Source organism: Podarcis filfolensis, assembly GCF_964270895.1.
Source record: "Podarcis filfolensis genome assembly, chromosome: 11".
In the NCBI taxonomy this organism is placed as follows: domain Eukaryota; kingdom Metazoa; phylum Chordata; class Lepidosauria; order Squamata; family Lacertidae; genus Podarcis; species Podarcis filfolensis.
In genome coordinates, this window is record NC_139613.1 from 31,130,552 (window position 1) to 31,138,310 (window position 7,759).

General features: G+C 42.0%; 1 long non-coding RNA gene across 1 annotated transcript in view; it reads left to right on the plus strand.

Moving 5' to 3' along the window:
• The window catches only part of LOC310745126, a 63,818-nt gene extending 56,860 nt beyond the window's left edge, over nt 1-6,958 (plus strand). The window contains exons 2-3 of the long non-coding RNA XR_014539963.1: nt 3,916-4,025; nt 6,861-6,958. This is a non-coding gene — a long non-coding RNA (uncharacterized lncRNA). The remainder of the gene's footprint in view (nt 1-3,915; nt 4,026-6,860) is intronic.
• Nucleotides 6,959-7,759: the final 801 nt, after the last annotated feature.

Below are 7,759 nucleotides of genomic sequence, written 5' to 3' on the forward strand. Positions count from 1 at the left end.
GGAATTCTGCACAGGTCTGAATGATTTCCTTATATTCCGAGCTTTGGAATGGAAACTTCCTGCTATGGGGAAAGACTTGGAACAGTTCTGCTTGCATGTCCAGTCCCGAAACAACATTTCTGGTGATCTTTCGTCAATTTATCTTTCTGATGGAATTCACAGCTTTTGGAGTCAATTTAGTCACAGTGGTTGGTATGGTTAGCAGCCAGTTTTACTCCGGAACAGAAGGTTAAGGCTACAAGCCTAAACACTAGGGACCAAGCCCCATTGAGCACACAGTGGGACTTACTTCTGTTGCAGTGTAGGTTCTTTGTCTTATTCCAAGCAAGACAGGCATAGCTATAAGTTTTAAACGGGTTCCTTTACTTAAGATAATCATCCATTACATGCTGCAAACAGAAGCAAGCAAGGGAAGAGGAAACTGAAACTAAGCTCACAACCCAGGAAAGCCACCCAGCCCCCTCTCCCAGATACATTAACCCCTTAGCGACATTTTCTTCTCAATGCAGTGAGTGTTAATTCAAGGCTGCTGCCTATTCCAGCAACTTCTGAGTAAAAATGTACAGATTGTGCTGTAACTCTGCTTTCAGTTTTGAAGCAAACTATGTATGATTTAGCACCATACATTCCTTTACTCACAGTTTTTTTTTTATATTAACCATAACAATTTAATTGACGCCAGTGGGCTCTAAAATTGCTTAATATTTATGTATTGTCATGTTGGACATAGTAGGGATGGAAACTCTTCAGAAGTCGTTGAACTCCAACTCCTATCATCTCCAACCAAGCATGGACACTGGTCAGAGATGACACTAGTCATAGTCAGGCCAGCTGCCATGATCTACGCAGTGGAATGGTTGTGGACTCTCCTTCCTTGGAGGTCTTCAAGCAGAGGTTGGAGGGTCATCTGTCATGGATGCTTTCGTTGAGGGTTGCCATATCTTGAAGAGCAAAAAAGAGGACAGCCTGAGCCACTGCCAGCCCGAGCCAAGGAAAAAGGCACACGGGTGCAGGAATGTAGGGCCACTGCTGCGCCCGTGTGCCTCTTCTCCCAGCTTGGGCTGGCAGTGGCTGCAGTGTACAGAGCAGCCTATGCCCAAGCTGCCTGTGCCTGCACCTAATGCACAGAGAATGCAAGGAGAATGCAGGCGGAGGCGAGGCTACCATTGATGAGATCAGGTGTATTATTAGCCCAAATTGTGATTCTGCAATAATTTAGTAGAACGAAATACTCTCTGCTGGCAATGCTTTGGAAGCACCTTGTTTGTTTAATACACTGTGCTTTAAATCTTGATTTCCCACTGTCTACTCCCTTTTTGGTCATATTATGTCTGAGACAACAGGAGGGGAAGCCTAGTTCAGCGCCTGTTGGACATGGTCCAATTACTGTACTTGGGGATCTGATTAATGGTTTCCTGAAGGAAAAGCAAAACTCCAGCCCACCAAAAGCTAAGTATTATAGAAGTAGCACTTTAGGATTACACACTGTCTGTTCTTGAGTGTTGCTGAGAATTTTGTTTTCTCTGTCTCTTGGTGTGAAGAAAGCACAAGGGAGAAGTTTGAAAGTGGTAGTCTTAATGCTGCAATTTGCTTTGTCCAAGAGCTTTAAAAGACTGCATTGAATATTAGATGCTGCAAGCACTCTTTGGTGAGGCATTGGAAACATTATGAACTATAATACTTTCATACTGCAAGGTTAGCCAACATAGTACCCTCCAAATGCTGTTGGACTCCAACTCCCATCATCCCTAATCATTGGCCATGCTAGCTCAGGTGATAGGGGTTGTTGTCCAACAGCATAAGGTGGACCACAGGTTCCCCATGACTGTCTTAAGTCATTTACTTCATCCAGGAAGCTGCCTTACACTGTATCAGACCATTAGTCTACTTAACTTGCTAGGTATTGTCTAAACCAGTAATGAGGATACCTTGGCCCTCCAGTAGCTGTGGTACTCTGCATCCCATCAGCCCTAGCTAGCATGGCTAATGGTCAAAGATGATGGAAGTTGGAGTCCAACAACATCTGGACAGAGACAGGTTCTGCATCCCATCTACACTGACCTGCACCAGCTTTCCAGAGGTCCTTTCCTGTCCTTCCTTGAGATATTAGGTTTGAGCATGGGACCTTCTGCGTGTGCTTTGCCACTGAGCTAGGTCATCCAGACCTATATAACTTGCCCTGTTCAACTGAATATCAAGTTATATTGACCTCATATACACTGAAATATATCACATACAGGATAACATTTAACATTCTTTTGATAAACATGCACTCACGTTGCTATGGGGAATTGATATAGAAATGCTGTGACTGAATACATTTGTGCTTGCCAAATCTGATTGCTCCATAATTAATAACAATGTGCTAAATCTCAGCTTGAGACTATGATATATTTTCTTCCAGACACAATTGATTGAGCTACCAATGTTTCAACTACCAATGAACACTCAAGTCTTCTCCCCCACCCCAGTCTTCCTATTATGTTGCACTAATCTTGTGTCTTCCACTGAATTCTCTTCTGCTTTGCTGTTACTAGCAAGCTTAAGGATTGGTGAGGCTTAATGGTTAGTGATGCCTGCTGGTGCAGCGGGGAACTGACCCAGGTAACGTGGCCCTTGGCAGGCATATTCCCCATCACTGGCTGGGCGGCCATTCAGCAAGGTGGCTGGGGGTGCAGTGGCAAGGCCCAGAGACACCAGGTGGCAGGCAGGGCAGTACGGGGATCCCTGTGTGGGGGCCCCTGACTCAACCCCCTTAAACTCATGCACACAGGACTACACTCCCCCTGACCTCCCCATGCTATGCCCCTGATGCAGGGGCCAGGCTGGTTTATGTGGGAAGAGGCAATCCTTGAGGTACTGGGGTCCTGAGCTGCATAAGGTTTTATAGGTCAAAACCGGTACTTGCGGGGGGGTGGGGAAGGCTGTCATATTAGAAAACTGGTTAGGGTACAAAAGAAGTAAAACACAGAAAATCATGGCCAGTGCAGAGAATTGTGGATGAGCTCTAATTCTTTTTGGCATTTTGCCTCAGTCTCTCTCTCTCTCTCTCTCTCTCTCTCTCTCTCTCTCTCTGTGTGTGTGTGTGGTGTGTGTGTGTGTGTATATATTGCCCTAAAACTGAAACATTTTCTTTAATGAAAAGGTTTGTTCTTTCTTGTGCACTCCACTGCCTTATATTGGACCCTTGACATTCTGGGTCTCTTTGACCTAGATAATGAGCTAGATAATGGAGTTGGCTTAAAACAGTGGGGGGAAACAGCCAAGAAAGAGAAGAGAATATTAGTATTGCTTTAATAGCTTCTCTATTCATACATTCAAACTGCAGAAACATAGGTGAACATTAATGTTACTCTTGGGCCATGAATGAACATTTTTTTCAGGTGATTTTCATTCTCAGCGTACTGGAATGTAATCAGCTCTTTAGCAAGGCATTTCCTTAGCCATTTATTTCTGCTAGACCTGGGAACGAAGCATTGCTTAAATGGGTTATTGGCTGGCATCCTTAGGTAATGGAAAAGGACTGTGCGTGCATTTTCTGTGGAGAGGATGGCCACAACAATTACTTCCTCTGTGGCGAGGCATCTTTAGTATAAGCCAACTGCATTCTGCCTCTCTTGCTTGCTGATTGAATTATCAGCCTCCCAGATGAGATAGCCTTCAGCGTGTCCAGAGAGAAAGCATTACATTGTTTTATAAACCAGTAAAATCAGCACTTTCCAAACAGAGAGTGATAAATTGTCAGACCTGTAAGTGATTTGACCTTGATCTCTTAGCCAAAAGTTATGGGAACGGCACCAACGCGGCATCTTCAAGCACCCATGTTACAAAGTGCCATTCCTAAAACAATTAACTGCCTACTGCAATGACATGTTTCCCATTTCTCCCCTCCTGTTCCATTATGTGTCCTCCCAGTGAAAGAAAACACGGCTGTTCCTCCTCCTCCTCCTCCTGTCAAGGCAAATGACTACAAGAAACATATTTCACTTCAGATGAAACAAAGGCCTCTCCCTCCTGGCCAAAGTGTAAGATGTCATTGAAATAAACTTTCATAGAATCGCTAAACTGTTCTGCTATAAATGAGTGGTTCTTGATGCAGCTAGCGATCAACAAACTCACTTCCTAATTAAGTGCAGGAGCATAATGAGGAACAGGGCTTCCTTTGTTTAGCTAGCTTGTGTGAACTACGGCCACAATTCCCCAGACTCTCCTAACTCCTTCATTCAAAACTTGTAATTGGAACATAAGGAACCAGGTACTACAACAGCAAATGGTTTGACAGTGGCTCCATTCACTGCCAGCCAGATGTGAGACACTTTCAAAGGGGCTGAATGACTCATATATTGCCTGGTGTTGTATGACACCATAATCTCTGGTTTTCAGACCTACCATCAATAGGCACTGTCATCTTTAATGCAATCTAATGAGGCATTAAGATTTACAGAAAGGACAGACAATTCAAACTGAATCACCAGGAGAACAGGCCAGTGAGCAAGCAGGTTGGCAATTCATTGCTTCAGTTTGCACAAACAATATGCTTTGAGCAAGGGATGGAGGTTTTCTTCTCCTGAACGAGGGATGGCAGGAAAGGACAGCTATGCCTTTGGTTTTTGACTGGTGAGTTGGGTCTCACTACTGAGTTGTGGCCTGATCTAAGAGGGGTTATAGGGGGCCCAGATACTGATGGGGAAGAAATTCAGTTCAGTTCATATGGTGAACCTAACTAATTCACACTTTCCAGAACAATATGTGTACTGAAACACAGTCATCCTTTGAAATTTGCAGTTCTCTGAATTTTGTAACACAGTTCTCTAGCAAAGCAATGCACACTGGGGTAAAGTGCCTATAAAAATACACATATTAGTGAAAATAACATGCACAAGTGCATTATATAAGGCAAAATTGCTTTGCAAAAATGTATGTATTAGACAAAATTGCATACAAGGTCTGTATAGGTGGAGAAATTCACACTAAAATGCGGCTGAATTTTCATGGAGACTTGTTAATTTTTTTAAATATGCAAACTAATGTGCAGAGCTCATCTTAAGACTGGAAAAATGAGAAGCTAAGGAAAACTTAAACTGAAAGATTTGAGCATCCTTAGTGCCAGGTCTGAAAACATGGTAGGCTATTGAGCTAAAAGATACCTTAAAAATATGATACAGTTCAAGCAATACATTTTCAGCCACAGTTGTAAGCAGAGCTTTTGAGTACAAAGCAAAGCCTGGCAAGGTCCAGAGACATCTCTCAGATTGTGCTGGGCATTACCTGGTGTTCTTCAAAGTCTCCAGCACATCAAAGCAGTGGTGACATTGCTGCCCTTTTGGAGCACATGAGGCCACTTGAGGCAGGACGTGACACACACCTGCTCTGCTATTTCTAGAATGAACCCAGAACTGTATGGAAGTCAGCCATACAGTCATACAAGTTCTGGGTTTCTTATGGAATTGCTTCCACCCTTACCCTACATGCTGATTGGCGATAGGAAGCGAAGGAGGTAAACTTATAGTTCTTACTGGTGTTCAGTTGCATCTAGTCTCTGAGAACACACAGCCCTATTCCCCACTTGCAAACAAAACTTTTCCGCTCTCATTGCAATGGCAGAAGCTCACCTTTGTCTGTAGAGAAGTCATTCTGTGTGCCAGATCAGCTGAGTCTGAATCATCTAGTGCCCCTATAAGGTAGGTGCTGACAGGCAGTAGCAGAGTGAAAAATGTGGTTATTGCCATGTTAACAAGTCTCTCCATAAATCTATCCTAAAAAGGGAGCTCTTAGATGAGGTGTGGAAATTAGCAAGTGTGGAAAAGGAGAGCTGTAAAAACGGAACTGTAAAATAAAACACATACACAACAATATTAAACACACACTCTTTTTGTTAACATCAAAATCCATAAAAGCATTAGATTTGCAGATTCATCTAAGGAAGCTTCTGAAATTCCTTCCCCTTGCATATGACATCTTCACTAGTAGGGTTTTGTTGTTGTCCTAAGACCTATCTTTTCACCCAGGCCATTGGGACATTGAGATGAATTGCTTGAAGAGACCGACATGAATTAGAAGTGTCCCATTTGCTGCAGTGAAATAGTTGTGGTAACTGATGTTGTAACTGTTTGGTTGCATCAATAGTTTTGATTTTCATTTTATAATTGTTTTCTTTGTTTAAATATGAATACGGCATGCCACCTTGTGATTCTAATGGAATCTGATGAAGGTGATCTAGAAATATAGCAAATGAATGAATGAAATGAATACATGTTAGAAATATAACCAGAGTGGAAAACATTGTGGATGTGCTGTGAGTGGCACAGGAGAGGGACAAACCTATGCTGATTCCTAATTATCCCTTGCTTGACGTACATGTACACTACCCTAGTAGGAAACTTGACCACAATAAGATGGGGTGTAATTCTCCCACCCCCGTTGACTCCAGTGGGAGGGAACAGGATAAAAGCTGAATCACTCCTCTGTGGAGTTACTGTTTGCAGGCCATGGACAGCTCAGCCTGGGGGTATTCCTGACTTTGGGGTTGCTTGATTTTCTTATTGTCTTCACAACTAAACTGCTTTTTTCAGAATGTCTTCGTTAAACAGGACATTTGGGGGTTGTCTGTAATGCACCTTGTCTGAAGTCTTATGAGACAGCCTCCGGGCCAAATCTCTAATCTCATGAGGCTGCTATGCTTCAGTATCATTATGTGAGGGGAACCAACCTCCTTCCTATAGGCATTGTGGTTCAATTGTAAAGAGGTGGGTGCTGTGTTCGTGTTTCCATACAAACAAGGTAAATACTGCCTTTTGTGGTAATACGAGCACTAGAATCACAGGGTTGTGCCATTTAGAAACATTTCGTGTTTTTTTCAGATTGATGGCCTGAAGAATTCTGGTGACGTGATCCTCTCCTTGAACAGACATTAATCATATCAAATAATGTTTTTGTTTTGTTCTATTTTTCATGCGGTCTTCAGTTTCACCTCAATAAACCACTTTGGAAGATGATAGAGAAATGCACATTTGATGTTATACAAGTTAAACAATGTTCACATAATGCCCATGGGCCTTTGAGAAAGAAAAAGGAAAATGTCACATAATGCAAGGGATGTGATTCATTTGAGGACAGCCAAGAGGAATAAAATCTGATTATTATTTTTTTAAAAAAAACCCTCTGTTAAATATTAGCATAATCTGATTAATTCCACAGATCAAATAAATTGAAAGCAGAGCCACATTCAGAAATGTATGTTTTATATATGACTTCTAAACCACAATAAAAATATTGCAGTTAGCGCAGCCAGGTAAAAAATATGGCAAGAATAAAGTCATCTTCTATCATTCTACAGGATTATACTGACTGATCTCTTCTGGCATAATTTTTATCTCTGCTGACATGGCTTTGTTAGGTTAAACAGAAATAATCTTGAAATGTCTGCTGTTGGTAGGAATGAAATTCAGATTTAAAATATTTATTACAACTCATCATCTGATTTGGGAAACTAATGTGTACCTCCTATATTTCAAAATGAAATTTAGCTCTGCTTACATTGGAATAAGGTTGCTACTTTTGAGACAAATCAAGAACCAGAGTGGATTGATAGGTAGAATTTTAAATCTGCCCCTGAGAGAAATATGAGATGTGAATTTCTGTATTGGCTTTATGAAAGCTAAACATCCTGATCCAGCAAAAGACACCCTCACAGACAAGCAGCCTTAACCAAGTGTTCCTGCTGCTGCTGCTGCATATCTGAGTGTGTCTGAAGATGTGG